The following is a 16,755-nucleotide window of genomic DNA, read 5'->3' as shown; positions in this document are numbered from 1 at the left end:
TAATGGTCAAAAACAAAAGGAGGGTGCAAGCTAGATAAACAGGCTAAACACATAATTTATTAAAGACGGGTTCTCTGAAGGATGACACAAACACAGAGAAGTATCAAACACAGCTGAGTATTAATGGGCAAAAAATGAATAGGCGACCCAAAAAAGAAAACGCAGAAGACATGAAGTCAGTCTTTACAATTCCTCTTCTGCTTGCCACCACTTTACAAAGGGAATTCCTTCCTGGGCCTTACAGCGTTTTACTGTTCACAACCCCTGACATAGCCAAGGACAGTAAACATGAAAAAGCAACCTACTAATATTTGGGTAAATGTGGTTGGACAAACAACAGGGAATGCCTTGAGCTTTCAACCTAGGAAATAAAAAAATATGCACAACATCAAGATTAAAGAAAACAACAGACGGACGCATCACACCTGTTTCTAACAAAAATATAGGCCAAGAAACTTCTTCCACTCAATGGCAAAACACAGGGAAGGCACTAATAGATTTCTAGGTTTCATCATTGTTAGTGATTCTTTCAGTATACCCTTGTGGTCACTCTCTTTAGTCAAAAATATTTCATCATCACCATTCATTAAATCATCATCACAGTTGTGTTCTTTAAAGGGGTACGGAAACAAAAAATGAAATATTCAAATTTCGTTCGGAAGTGAATCAAGTATGAGGGATAATAACAGTAAATGATAATCGCACGTTTGTATTTTGAACTACTGGCTATATTTTGCGTTCCAAACGGTGCACTCGAGCAAGCGCTCGAAGAGAAGCGAACGGAGAGCGCGATGCGTCATGGGATATCCGGCGCAAACAAAAGCAGAAAAGATTCCCCGCGTTCGTGGAGTAGCAAAAAGGCGTGGTTATCAGCTTCGCCCTTGGTGGCGCTGGCAGCGTTGTGGTGGTGTCAATAGCGTCAGCGCGTTACAACCGAGCCGTTCGAAGTACCCGTGGCGTGACGAGCGTGTGGCTGGCCCACGTGGGCTGGCCCAAGGAGCACGTAGCTTCCACAACACTGTCAGCTTAGGGCTGAACGGGGTGGGGAAAGCAACTTTTGTTCGAGTTTTGAGCGACGGGCTAATCTTCTAGGAGGAGAATGGCTGTTTCCGGTTGCACGAACGAGGGCCCGAGAATGAGGGGAGTCCTTCCTTTCCGTCTTCTTGGACCGTTTGGTACCATGCGCGATTTGTGAGTTGAGCCAGATGCGCGTAGGAGACAAGTGATAAGCGAAGCGTGGTTTGCCTGCAATCCTCTGAGACAAACAAATCATGTCACTTGATCTCCAAACAGGAAAGCTTTACATGCTTCGTTTGTGGCAGACCATGATGTTCACAATGGTTCAGCTGTGCAGTGCGATGCTTGGGGCCACTGCTTGCTCACTTAGACTTCGAGAAAGGGGGGTGCCGTAGCACTTCCCAATTGCACACGGGGTTATAATGTGGCTTGCAAGGAGCTCTTTTGTATTACTTCATGAAGTGAGTTGTGTTTAGTGTGACTCATTATTTCTTTATCACATGCCTCGTATGTGGTGATGTGGCAATCCCTCTAAGTGAAAAAAGTGTAAATGTGTTCAGTAAACATAATAAGCTGTAAATCATGTAATAATAATATAAGAATATGAAATACCATATATGATTTTTGTACAATATACAAGTTCTGGTATGTGTATTTGACACATTCCAATGAAATGTTCACTGGGGTCTATACTTCATTTCACCCTTCGTCCGAGCGCGGCGGACGCTACCAGCCAATCCAGCGTCGAGAGAGCGTTATGTGACCTTGAACTCCACATAACCAAAACGTCGCATGATACCCTCCCGGCGCCAAATTGGCTGGGGTGGCCCAGCATCTACTGGGCCACCCCAGCAGGTGCCCGTTTCATGCCAAGTACCCTTTACCAATGGTGTTAGCAAGCACCCTATATGAAGGGTGCTTGCCTGAACGTCATAAGGGTGTTAGCCCAGGGACAAACTGATTTACACCCTTAAGTGTGTAAAAACTTTTACTGTGTACTCAAGGCTTCTCTTTCCCATTAGTGTCAGTAAGCTTGTGTAAAGTGAAAAATATTGTAACTGAACAGTAGAGAGTTTTAGTAGATCGCTCCCATGACTCCGATAGCGATACCCGATACTCCGCCACCGCCTTTCTTGCGCGTGCATTGCATCGTTATCGGGGCTATCGGAGGTATCGGAACGATCTACTAAAACTCTCTATTGTTGCACTGTCCCTTTACCTAAAGTTACTTCTTTTTATATTTTTTTACTGCTTAATGGTGGGACAACATACCATTACTGAACCCACGACGACTGGAATGGTGGTCGCAACCAGCGTCGTAAGACTTAGTACTCAAAAAGTTTAATAAATATTGAGCAGCCTTGCAGCAGCTTTGCGTGTCATTACTATGTAAAAGTTTCTGGGGTTGAGTTCTCAAACTTGACCTCCCGAAACTCTTGACAGTCTTCAGAGGAACACCCAAATTTTCTGGCAGTCTGTGATAAATTATGTAATAAGTGTATAACTACAGCCACTTTCGGCCAGTGACTGGCCGGAAGTCAATGGCTCGTGGCTGGCCAAACGTGAATGGCCAGTGGCTCGCCGAAAGTGACTGGCCAAAGGTGAATGGCAAGTCACTGGCCTAAAGTGAATGGCCAGTCACTGGCCAAATATGAATTGCCAGTCATGGCCAAAGGTGAATGGCCAGTCTCTGGCCTAAAGTGAATGGCCAGCCACTGGACAAAGTAGAATGGCCAGTCACTGGCCTAAAGTGAATGGCCAGCGACTGGCATAAAGTGAATGGCAAGTCACCAGACGAGGACGAAAACACTGCTACTGCCGAGCACTTTGGCCAAGCTTGGGCCATTGAAAATCTGGCTGGCCATAGTACACTTGCCAGCGATGGCCCATTCACAATGTGCTGCTTGGGTAGCCTTCAGATCTCAATGCGGTGTAACAGTCGAAGATTTCCTTGAAGTAATGTCTTTTTATTTAAAGTCCACCTGTATTGGATGGCAAGACAAAGTTTGGATTCAAAAATCCGGAGTGTGCACTGGGTCGAGAGTGGCCCCTGTGCTGATTAGTATTTTTCTTGCAAGAGTGGATCGAGCACTGAAAATCAAGTTAGAGGGATTTACTGGAAGAATTTTCAGATACGTGGATGATTATCTTGTATTCGTAGAAAAACGCAATTTTAATCAGACAATCCAGAACGTGCTAAAGACATTCAATGAACAAGGATTAGGGCTAAAATTCATTTTCGAAACCCCCAAAGAACACCAGATTCAGTTTCTGGATCTCAGTATCGATGTTATGCATGACCATGTATGTTGGTCTCACCACCACAGAACCGCAAAATCTCTGCTCGATATCCGGCCCGCCCATTCAAAGCTGATAAAAAACGGTATTGCTGTGTCTTGTGTCCGGAATGCGCTGTCAAAATCGGGCGAGCACAAAATGAAGGAGAGCGTTTCAGACCAAATAGCAAGGCTCCGAGAAGCAGGCATTCCAGATCCGGTGATTACCGCAGCCTGCGAAAGAGCAAAGAAGAGTTTCAGGGCCAATGCAGCGAAAAACTGTGCTGAGTGGGAAGGGAATATCAAAAAGAAGGTGGCGTCCATTCCTCACATTCACCGCGTTTCGCACGGGTTAAAGGGGATCGCAGCAAGATACGGTGTGAGTGTCGTTTTTTCGGCCAAAAAGAAGCTGAGCCAGATTTGCCCTGCCATAGAAAGGCGTTTTACCAAGCGGAAAAACGCGAGTACTCATAGTTGCACTGTAAAGCATGGCACACCGTTCGTTTCATGCACCGTTGGAGCAGTGTATAGGATACCTTTTTTCGTGTGGGCGGGTGCATATTGGCCAAACGGGGCGCTGTTTGAACACACGTTTAAGAGAGCACCAGAGTTCGTTGAAGGGGTGTGCATACTCTCATCTTGCAATGCACTGTCGGGATTGTAACTGTGAGCCGAGATTGAGTGACACTGAAGTTTTGTTCAGACAGAGGAATCAAGTGTCTAGAGAAATAGTAGAAGCGTACCAAATAAAAAGGGCGGGAACCTCGTGTGTCAGCCAACCGTCTTTGGCACTGCTGGCCAGTGAGGTGGCGTTTTTGAATTTGGGATAGCAACACGTGCCATAACGACGCTATGAAAGTGTCTCGTAATACGCAGAAGGGGGGTGAACCGGAAAATATGAATGGTCATTTTCATGCGTTTTCCTATTAAAACAATTCAGTTGAGAGTCAGCGCTCGTCCTGTGTGTTTCTTCTTCGTCCACGTCTGTTATTCGCGCTGTTCTCCAAGATGAAAAGCGGAGTACACACTCAGTTGCGCGTGGAGCGAAAGCTCGCGCTGCAGAGCCCAGGGATCCTGGGTTCGAGCCCCACCCCTGTCCGTTTCGATCTGGATGAGCAACGTACCGGCGTGCGGTCGTGTATCACTACTGCGTGAGCACGTTAAAGACCCCAGGTTAGCAGTCGTACTGCACTGGCAAAATTGCTCATCTACAGGGGGTAACAATGTCACCATGTTCTGGCAGACTAAACTCCTGCTGTATAAACAACTAACGACTAATTTGTTTGTTTTACACACTCGGTTAGCTCTGACGCTTGTACTGCGACCCCTTCCGGTGACGAGCATGAGCCTTGACTGAAGCCCACTGGCGACTGCCGGTGAGCTTGCGCCAAGGTTGATAATAATAACGTCAATAATAATAATGATAATACTAATTATGATAATAATATTAACTAATCAAGCAGGGTTTAATATAGTAGCGAGGAACAACTAAAGGGTCTTATACCCCTGTCAGACGGGCTAGTTTAGTGTCACTACAAGCGAGTGCACTTCAACTTGTGGAAACACACTCCAAGTGCGTTGGTGCTACACGGGATCGCGCTGCAGAACCCAAGTATCCTGGGTTCGAGCCCCACCCCTGCCCGTTTCGATCTGGATGAGCATCGTACCGGCGTGCGGTCGTGTACCACTACTGCGTGATGCACGTTAAAGACCCCAGGCTAGCGGCTGTACCGCACTGGCTAAATTTCTCATCTACAGCTGGTAGACTCGTCGCCCCTGTGAGGCAGACCAAGTTCTAGGCTGTATAAACACACACACAACCCAATTTTTTTTGCTACACGGGAAAACTTATTGTCACTTCAAAATGATGGCAATGACGATGGGTAAGTAATGGGCACGCAAAAGATTACAGTGCATACGCATTTTTTCATAAATAACTTCGTCGTCTTATTAGAAACACGTTACCACACGTTGTTGCGCTGAGTCACGAGCTTTAATCCAAATTTAAATCCAAATGATCATTACGATCAGCCATTACAAACCAGTGATATACGTCTGCACGCCGGTACAATGCTCATCGATACTCTGTTTCACCTTATAATCTACCGCAGGAAAGGCTACAAGCGTGAGCTCCTTGCTCAGGGCACATCTCGGCGGCACAAGCTCTCGTGCGTTAAGAGTAGCTCCCAAGGCTATGAGCTCGCCCTTCTAGCATTGTCTGCGGTACAACAGAAGATGAAACAGAGTATAAGGAGTGTTCAGTGGCGGCCATATCCGCGTGCGCTGCTGCTGAGCGCGGTCTGACGGCAAGCTTCCGCAGTCCTTTTGGAGCATGCATTTAGCACCATCAAGGTTGGCGGTCTTAGCAGGCTATTAATGTGAGCTCGTTCTGAGCATACGCTCTAAACATCGCTCTCAAATATGGCGTCCAGTGAATACCTCCTATTAGCGCCGAGATGTTTCGGTGGCGCCCTCTTATGGTTTCCCTTCGTGACGTCACAACGGGGATTTGCCTCGGCGTGACGGCGCCAGTTGTTATTCTGGCTACTTACCATCGGGTGCGATGACAAATTCGACGGTGTGTTTAAAAAGCACAGGAGAAGCTAGGAGCCATCGCAATCCAAAACTAACACCGTCAAAGTTGACAATCTGACAGTGATCATATGCCCATGGTTTGGCCAATCGTGGAAAGCTGACCACAGCGACGCTTTTGGCAGCGCACATCGCTAATAGAGAGTTTTAGAATAGGGGGCCCCAACGCTTTGGGGAACCCAACGCTTTGGGGTACCCAACGCAACCACACCTCGCGCAGCGTGCTTATAGAATAGGGTTTGTGAGGACGCAACGCGGCACGCTCGCCTTTTTTCGCATGCAGCGCCATTGTGGACAACGAACGAACTTCTTAACAGTAAAAAATGAATCAAACGCAAAACATTTGCGCTGAAACGACACTTTATTATGGCTTGCGGTTCAAATAATAGGGAGGGTAACACCAGTTGGAACGGCATAGCAAGACCCATCTGCCAACCGTTTCTGAATCAGAAGATTTACTTCTCTGGTCGCAAGAGAGTGCACGCCCTCAAATACCAAGCTATCATGTGCGCCAGTGGAATTATCTGCGAACTCGACGGGCCATTCCCCGGTCACAGGCACGACGCTGGTAGGTGTAGCTTGCTTTTAGTCCATCCTGTAGCTGAAGCAGCCGGACAGTTATAGAGAGTTTTATGACCGGGGGTCCCAAAGCTTTGGGGCCCCAAACAAATAGGGGCTCAGCACTGCGCATGCGTAGAACCCAAACTCCGTTTGAGGTTTTGGGCTGGCTCGCGCCCCCAACGTGAAATTCAAGAAATAGCGTGGGGCCCCCAATTGCTTGGGGCCGGGTTGTATCGGCAAACATGGCGGCGCCCTTTCCGCTCGCTTCGGTGCGAATTCGTCATGGTCGCTGCAGTATTAGACAATTTCATTGCCAATGAATAGTGCAACCGGCTTTCGCTTTGCTTAATCTCGCTCAAGTCACAAAGAATGAGCGGTGGGCTCGCCCCATTTTAAAGATCGTACCTGATTCTGGCCGTTCCTAAGCCTAAACATACGTCGTAACTGTTGACATGGTGACGTTTTGCTGCTCCGTGGCTAAAAGATCGTTCACACAGACCTGTCCTTTTTTTTTATGTAACCTTACGAAAAGTCACCGGGAAATCTGTGCTTTGTATTAAACTGTGCCAGCAGCAGGTCGACCCGGTCGCGGATGGCCCGCGTGGCGAAATTTCTTTCGATTGCTTCGGAGACCCTTTCGGCAAATGAAGTCCATCTCCTGGAATCTTGGAATGGATTATGCTCTGTTTCACCTTGTGTTGTACCGCAGGAAAGGCTACAAGCGCGAGCTCCTTGCTCTATGACACATCTCGGTGGCACAAGCTCTCGTGCACCAAGGGCAGCTGCCAAGGCTATGAGCTCGCGCTTCTAGCCTTCGCTGCGGTACAACATAAGGTGAAACGGAGTATAGTGGCGTACACTTCGCGTAGCACATAAATGTCATCGTCGATCAAGAAGCGAACGCGCGCGGGAGCCTTCTCTTCCGTCATTTTCTTCTGGCCTTGGATCGGCCTCGACTCGTTCGGCCATCCCGCTTCGGGTGTAGCCGAAACAATCCAATCCGTAGCGCTCTAATTTGGCGCTTGTTCTCGTAGTAACATAGAGAGTTGAGCTAGCTGGTTTTTAGAAGACATACCTAAAACAGCGCACAAGCACAGGAGGAAGATAACAAAACACAGGAAGGGGCGCTGACTGCCAACTTATGTATTGTGAAAGAAAGAGAAAGAGGAAGCTTCAGATATGAAGACCACGTTGTTGTTTTTCTTCTTTTTTATCACCTTTTTTTTCGTCGTAACGTTATAATGTCAGTTTTCTCCTTTTCTACTGCAACTTAGTAATTTATATGTTTTTATTCTTTCTTCTTTATACCTTGTGTGTGCGCGTGGGCTTCATGTCTGAAGCTTCCTCTTTCTCTTTCTTTAACAATTCATAAGTTGGGAGTCAGCGCTCTTTCCTGTGTTCTATTTTCTTCCTCCTTTGCTTGCGCGCTGTTTTAGGTATGGCTCGTTCTTGAATTTTTTGGGCGTTCGTGTGCGCTTTGACCATATGCAGCCGAAGATTTTGGCCTTCAACTATGCCGAGACTGAGACGAACGCGAGCGCGCATACTCTATGAGCAGCTGCACTCTTTAGATCTGAGCTGGAGCGACTGTGAAGCCTTGAAATACTTGTTTTCAAGATGCAGGTATCGTGCCACGAACGAAATCTACTCGGAGCCACGGAGTAGCAGTACGTTGCCATGTCAACGGTTACCGCGTATGTTTAGGCTTAGAAACGGCCAGAATCGGGGACGATCTTTAAGATGGGGCGAGCCCACCGCTCATTCTTTGTGATTTGAGCCAGATAAAGCAAAGCGAAAGCCGGTTGCACTATTCATTGGAATTGAAATGGGCTAATACTGCAGCGACCATGACGAATTTGCTCCGAAGCGAGCAGAAAGGGCGCCGCCATGTTTGCCGACGCAACCCGGCCCCAAGCGCCAACCCAAAGCCCCAAACGGATTTTGGGTTCTGCGCATGCGCAGTGCTGAGCCCCTATTTCTTTGGGGCCCCCAAGCTTTGGGGGCCCCTATTCTAAAACTCTCTAATAGCTCGAAACGAGCAAAAGTAGGGATTGAACCCAGGATTCCTGGGTTCTGCAGCGCGAGCTTTCGCTCCGCGTGCTCCGAGCTGGTGCGCGCGAGTCCACTTGGCCACTCGCCACAACGAAACATCATGAAGTGTGTGGAGGACGAGCTGGAGGACGATATCCGCGATGTTGGACAAAGTAAGCGCGTGATTGGGCGCTTTTCTCCGCGAGAACCCAACGGCTTTCAGATGAGAGGTAGGTGGACCTGGACGCCGACGCACAGGCAAGAATTTCAAGTGACATCGATCAGCAGCTGCAGGCCAATGCCTTCACCATAGCCGTTCTCATGACCGACAACCTACCCGTGATCAGTCGAGAACGGCGGACTTTCCAGAGGAATGAACGGTGGTTCGAAGACACCTTGCCCCATTTGGGCGAGTTCCATTTCAAGCAAGCCTTTCGCGTCTCTCCTGCCACCTTCATATTCCTGGTGGAGCCTTGCAAGTGCCTCCTGGCCGTCGCCGGCCGTCGCGCCAGTGACCAAGGCTGGAAACTAGATTAGCCGCTTGTTTTTCTAAAATGCACTACTTTCCTGCCAACAAAAAACAAGTGGGTATCTAATATTACTCCTATCGAAACAATACTAATTTTACGCAGCGCTAATTTCTTCTATTATTTTTACTCCTTGAAAATTGCTATCGATATTACACACTCGGTCTACAGGAGCAAGCGTAGTGTGCTCCCCGAACTCACTTCGTTGGAAGTGTGTTCTTCGGGCAGGGCTGGGGATTGCGCTGAGGATCACTGGGTGCTCCAGCGCAAGCTTTTTCTCCACGTACTCCGATCAGGGCTGCTATGTCGGGTTTTTTGCACTCCCAGGAGACTTGGAAGAAGGAAGTGACGTCAACGACTAGAGCAAACGCAGATTGGATGTTGACAGAAGAAAACAAAATCAACATCCAATCTACATTTGCTGCGTTGTTAACATCACTTCCTTCTCCCTAGTCTCCTGGGAGTGCAAAACGCGCAAAATAGCCCCCCTGGTGGGCGCTAGCCCACTCGGCCACCGATACCCCTTAACGTGCAACCCCACCGTGCATGACGTTTTGGTGCTTTTTTGACGGCTCATAACTTTCTTTCTATGTATATTACAATTATAAAGTTAATGTCAAATAAAAGAGCTGTTTTTCAACAATACTTTATTGTCTCGATATTGCGATTATTTTTAGTTGTTCGTTAATTATTCAGCGTTTAATAGACCACAGTCTCTAATATTGAAATATTTATTTCTCGAGTTATAACTTATTTTTCGAGTTATTTCTCGAGTTATAAAGATATTTTAGGTGAGCGTTCGGTTGGATGTGATAAATTAAAAAAGTAAGCAACGAACTGTACAGATAATGTATATTTTAAAATAACAAATAAAGTTTAAAATGATATTATTTTATGGCGCTATAAAAAAGGAATCACGTCACCTAAACAAAATAACGAGACATTAATTTATGAAGCATCCTTCGATATTTCATTTTTTAGAGCTTTTATATTGCTATGTTGCACGTTAAGAATGTTATAAGACCTCAAACTTTTCCCATTCAGTTACGGCAAATTTTAGTTTCTTAATATAAAATACAGATGGCGACAGGTGTTCAAGAACAGCTTGATGTGCATTTTCCGTCATGTGCCACTTGGAACGCCACGTGAAAGACAAAAAAAGCGTCAGATGTCAGGGTGTCAGATACCTGGATGCCAGCAGTGAGCGAGCCAGGGATGTCAGAACAACAAGCGCGAGGCTGCGGGTGCACCACAACTACTTTGGCGCGCGTTCTACTGTGCTTCGGTACAGATGCCCAACGCGATCCAAATAAAATGGGCGCCATAAAATGTATTCTGCCATTTCAGATTCCGCCGCGTATACGAAAACATTTTAATGTTTTTATCACTTGCAAAAATCACTTTCGCAAACAACCTATGCTTGTCGGAATGGTTTGACTATATTTTGTTTCAAAAACCACCTAGGTGGCTCTTAAGTGGCAATGATATTCAAACAAAGCACAAAACATGAAATCGTCTCAGCGTCTCTGAGCCAACGCAATGGCCCATAATTTCATATTTCTCGGATTTAAATATAGGCCGAGGCACCCGCAATCCGGCGGAGGCCAATCTGAGACTTCGGTTGCACGTCAAAAAATCTCCAGCTAGTCAAAATAAGCCCGCATTTTTTTTTATTGGGGCGTGTTAAGTGCTTTTTGTTGGTTTGGCTTGTGAAACCCTAAGATCTGAATATTGTCTTTGCTTTACCTCAGTTCGGAGCGCAGCCAACGCTACGGGCTGATGAAGCCGCCGAAGCAGCGCCAAGACCGGGAGGTTAAGCTGTTCGTTCTCTTTCTCTGCCTATGCGGTCGGGCTACACTTGAGCCACTAAATAAGCTACGCTTCGTACACATCGCGCTGTTTAAAGTGATGGTTGCCAGTTATCTGAAGCTTTATCTCAAATCAGAGGAAACGCGTTTCCGTCCTCCACAAATGTTTAAACAATTCGCGACAAATCAAAGCAATATTATGTGAGCTTCCTGACACCGATCTTTTGAATCATGACGATCGGCAGTTGCGTTTGATTGGTTACTAACCACCAAGATGGCGGCGCCCACAACAATATCGGTGGAAAAAGTGCCGATACTCTAACCGCCGGATTCACAAACCTCACTCGAACTACACTCAAACTTAAGGGCCCCTCCACTTCCTCGAGGAAGGCGCGAGGGCCGGCGCTGGCCAATCACGAGGACGGATCCGCCGTTGCAATTGGCCAGCGCCGGCCCTCGCGCCTTCCTTGAGGAAGTGGAGGGGCCCTTAAGTTTGAGTGTAGTTTGAGTGAGGTTTCTGAATTTGGCGGTAAGCGTAGCTCATTTGGTTTAGCTCACAGGCTAAACCAAGTGCGGTGGGGGATGGTTGGCCGAGTGTGGTGTGGCACCGCATATCAGAGCACGTGGAGAAATGCTCGAGAGCAAGCTCCGTTGAAAGCACAGAGCCCACGCTCCAGAACCTGTAGGCACTAAATCCCCTCGATGTGTTTGCGTTGGTCTTTCAAGTAACCTCGAATATGCCAGTGCACGAGGCCCGTCTCTCGAGCGGCCCTTGAAAGCGAATGGCGGCGGAGCACTCGCTTGTGGCACGTATCTTGCGCGTTTCCACAACAATGGTTGGCGGTACTTGTGAAAAACGGCTTTATCAAAGGGCTTTAGCAGGGACCCTGGGTTCAGTCGCCCATCTGCATCCTACCGTCATGCGATCGTGTACCACATTGACTGCGTAATGCACGTTAGAGACCCCGAGCTAACAGTTCTACTGTAATTTCTATAATCTTCAACGGGTAACAATGTCGCCCTACGAAACTGCTGCTCTCTAAAATACTAACGACTAATACTCGTGCCATACGGGCAACTCTAATGCCATTCACAACAAATGACATTCCTGTGATCAACGAATCGGCTCGCAATCTGTCGCGCGTGGAACGCCCCACGCTCGAAGTGACGCGCGCTGATTGGCCGATCGTTCAAATGTCATTCGTTGTAAATGGCGTTCGAGTTGCGCGTGTGGCACGGGCATAATTTTGAATGCGCCGTTACATTGCAATTGTAATGTGTGTTCGCGTGTTCACGCTCTTTTTTTTGTGTCTACAACTTTGATTATGCGACTCTTACTTATGATGAAACAGACTATAGTTGTCGGACTTCTGGAAAAGTATTATAGAACTAAGAAAGCGGCACGTGAACGCAAAAGACAAAAACACACACACACACACATAGGTGCACTTATTAAAAATACTTGAAATAATGTAATTGAATATAATTGAGTTTTCAAAGGTTTGAGCGCACCAAAAGCGATAAAAGAGAGCTCGATGCTTTGGATGGTGCGCTTGTTCACTGGAAGTATAGTTCAGGGCAGTATGCTCGCACTTGTATGTTCCGCTTCGCTAGCACGATAAACCAAATACTTTACTGGTAGTGTATTTAGTGAAACAAAGCTTACTTTCTGCAAATGAGCAATGCCCTCAGTTTTCGCGTGATTACACGCGTGTTTATCATTATTGTTTTCGTTTCCCACTGCGATTAATTTCGTGCTCTTTTGTGTGCTACATGCATTAGAGGCAAGGTAACCAGGAGCATTCTATTTCGCGGATTGTACAAGAAACTTATGCAACTTGCCATGTGTATCACAATCAATACAAAATATTCTAAGCTTCACATGTGACCGCTTGCCTGAGTAAACATTGTTGTTTGTCAAGAACAACTGCGATAGTATGAAATCACGTGGGAAAAACTCGTTCTATAAGCACGCGAGCGTTGGCATGCAGTGAATGCTCATAATCGGCGCCGAGATGATTGGTAGCTGTCAGCAGGTATAGCTTTTCTATCAACCAAGAGTTAGAATGTTTCCCTCTTTCTGTTGTAAGCAATCAGGAGACAACTTACTCCAAATATGAGGGTAATAAAGTACTATGAGCATTCAAACATAAGTAAGTGCCTGAGCAGTATATGTGTACAAGCTTTAGCTTTTGATGCACCCTTAACTTTCGATACGCTCAACGCTAGTGTGAAATGTAGGGCTCTTTTATTCTTAATCGGCGTACCATGTGCGTGCTTACACTATATTTTATACAACGTCAAACTTTAGCCGTTTGCATATTTTTCATTTACGCACACCACTACTTGCGTGCATAAATCACCAAATTAAGACGGGTACAGTATGTTGCAAAAGAAAATTTACAGTTTTTTTTTTTCACCGCAAAAATAAACTAGGCTCCGTCGAACGCTCATTCTCCGCCCAAAGGTAGGGCTAGAGGTCACAACTAGATGCCAAAGTATCAGCCCGATCCAATACCTTATTCAAAAGTTATAACTGATTTTCTGAAAATTTCAATGAAAAAATGGAGGCCATTTTTGCCCGTTTTCGGTTTCTGGTGCCCATAGAGCCAGGCTGTCGAACCGAAATTTTTATCGGTTCGGTTCCGCTTCGGGTTCACAGCTTTCGGTTCGGTTCCGGTTCAGTTCCGGGGAGCAAAAAATAACGGTTCAAACTGGTTCGAACCGGTTTGAACAGGTTTGAACCGCTAAATTGAGAATATATTTTCCGCGTTGTTCTGACAATATACACTATTTACGCCGTGAAACGATTAACTATATAGTTTCTTCCATCGTCCGTGCAATTTCCTTTGGTTTTTAGGTGCCAAAAATATGAAATTCAGTTATTTAATTTCAACGCAAGAGTAGAAGAAAATCTACATTAACATACATAACGTCGTGTTCATACGACTCAGCATCCCTTTGTTTACTAGTAACATATATTTTACCCGAATCAAAATGTTTAAGTACAACAGTAAAGAGTTGAGTTTATTGGTACATACCTGTAAATAGACCAGCTCCAAATTTAGAACTATACCGTATTTTTCGTCCTTTCTTCGTGTTTAAGTAAAATTCTAAGGTTCAAGCTGATCTATTTACACGGTATAAAATGTCGCGAAATGTGCTAGGTCGTCTAAGATACCCGTGATTGGTACAACTTTGTGGGGCAGTATTAAAAGTGGAATCGTGTTCTTGAACTAAGGAATTAATTACATCGCATAAAATTATGAAATGAGCGCTTCGTGGCCATTTATATCATGAAATAAGGTTCACGAAATACACTTCACAATATATATGTATATGATGACGACCGAACGGAGCTAAAAGCAATGAAATTTTCAGAATTTAACAAAGTTTTAGGATAATCCCTTTCACTCTTTTTTATAGAAACACCGAGTGGCAATCCAAATGCCCGTTATTCTAACCAAACATCGTTTACACTCAGCACCGCACACATGCGACTAATCATGCAGCAAGAAGTAATTGCAATGGTTCACTCTAACATATCCGCACCTTCGCACTCAGATCGAATCTGGCCCAAAATAGCGCTTGTCCAAGTGAGCATTTTCTTGATTGGATAAGCTGGCATAGCCCGGCTGTTGAGGTTTGTTCTGGACAAGATGCGGGACAATTTAATTATCAAATGACCATCATTCTTGCTAATTGATGATTTTATCACGATAGCGTTAAGGAGCTCATGTCGCAGAAAAGCCGATGTTGGTGGCGTGACTGGAAATTCCTGTTTGGTCGATAGGTTCATGACGCCAGAGCTACATACCATCGCGCAAGAATTTCAAGGAACCCAAAATGCTTACGTGAAACGTGACATCACGCGTGGAATGAGAGTGATTAAAACATGACATATAATGCGAGTTAAAGCTTGCCGTATGTCTCAAATGTTTTCACTTCTTAAAGTAATTCCTTTGACTTAAAAAAAAATTAAGAGTTTTAGACGGGATTCGAACCCACAATCCTTTAGTTGCGACTCAGACGCTTTTCACTAGGCCAGGCGAGGCGCGCTTGCGCGGCAAATGAGAATGCGATGCAAACGAGACCCGTTGACGCTATCGCGTTCCACTTTTAAAGGCGAAGCTTAAGCGTCCTTGAAGATTTTTTTTGTTAAGTAAAACGAAGTAGTATTTCACGTTCTACTCGACATGGCAGCTACTAAATTAGACAATTTCTGGCGGTTTGCGTACGTAATCTTCATAGTTTCGCCGCGCGCCCCTCTTTACTTTGTTTTTGTCCAGCCCACAGACACATAAAAGTAATGTTCACCACATAAAAGAGGCAATAACAGACTTCTATATGTTTGAGAAGTTATATGTGTAAAAAACACAAAACACATAGTTATTTAAATTAGCTCCAAATTCAGAAATGTATGTAAGGCCGCCCTATATCACTTACAACGTGCCTGTCGAGGATAAAAACGCCGGAAAATATTGGCAGAACACCTTTCAAATAATTTGGGGGGCATTGCTTTAGGGTGGTCGGCCCTCTATTTATGTTGTCAAATATTCAGTTAGTAATTAAATATATATATATATATATATATATAGATCACTAAATTTTACTTTATAAAGTTCCCATACCCGCTTGATCGAGACCGACGCAGAAGGACGATACTCGAAACTACGCGAGCTGTAGAGTATGCGTAAAAGTGTTTTTCTGTTTTCTGATTGGCAGTGGTGAAACATCGGGTTGCAGGGCACGCTAAAAGGGACTCTGTGCTCAGATGATGAGTTGGAAGTCAAATACACGAAATGTTCAAAAAGAGTGAGATAATTAATTATATTTTTCCAAATAATCCCTTGCAGAATTCCTTACTGCAAAAAGAGGTACGTAAAGATGCATGCAATTGAATTCATGATTTTACATAAATAGCGCGAAGGACAGACAAAGATTCTTAAAATCTTAGTATAAATTACATTTCATCAGCTTGCATGAGCTCGAAACTTCGCGAAATACCGCCTCGGGAGGCTAATGTTGTATTCGGTTTTACCTGCACTTGTTTTGGTCCCTCAATTTACAACACTATGATAGAATAGTCATGCGCTCTAACATTTCTCTAGGCTGCCATATCTCATCGCGAGACTGCTATAAATGCTGCACAACTTTACAATTAGGACACCTATTGTTAGCGTTGCAAATATCACATTTCACCAGAAAGCTTAACTATTTAGCATGGTATGCACGTGATGTCATCACACTGTAGGCTGGTGGTCATTCTGATTTCTTCTTGCTGAGAAAATCGAATTCGACGGTACAAAAGGCACGCTGCAGGAGGTTCAAGCTCAGTGAAAGCCAAGTATTTGAAAGACACGTATTATTATGCTTAGTGCATCGTTGTGATGAACGCCGCGAGCGTCTGGCACGACAAAAACGTGCTTTTTGGCAAGAGCGTTTTTGCAAAACAAAGTAGTTTCCGGGCTCACGCTTTTTGGTTTGCGCCAAAGATGCAGGGAAGAGGAACCTTTAGAACACCGTGTGTTTTTAAAACTCCCCCTCCCCCCCCCCCCCCCAAACACACAGACGCACTTCTTTATACAGCGGTGCTGTTAAGAGCTAGTTTCCCCAGTGTCGTGTCCGTTAGCAAACAAATGATGACACTAAGCTCTGGAGAGCTACCGCCATCTATAAATGACGACGGCAATCAGACAACCGGCTGGCCGGTTGTCTCGCCGCTGTTGCGCATAGATGGCGGCAACCCCTCCAGCCTTTCCACTCTGGCTTGCCCACTTGCGGCCGGCCATTACTTCATTCCCACCATAGTACAGCTTTTCTGGTCTTCCTTCTTCACCAGAGTGGAAAGGCTGAAAGTATTCCTCAGGAATCGCCTCCTCCGTTTGTGTCTGTTAATTCGACAATTTTATTTGACACTTGTTAACCGCAACTCTTCATTTC

The sequence above is a fragment of the Ixodes scapularis genome, unplaced genomic scaffold (assembly GCF_016920785.2).
Source record: "Ixodes scapularis isolate PalLabHiFi unplaced genomic scaffold, ASM1692078v2 PGA_scaffold12__126_contigs__length_90152505, whole genome shotgun sequence".
NCBI classification, from domain to species: domain Eukaryota; kingdom Metazoa; phylum Arthropoda; class Arachnida; order Ixodida; family Ixodidae; genus Ixodes; species Ixodes scapularis.
This window is presented reverse-complemented; position numbering follows the sequence as displayed.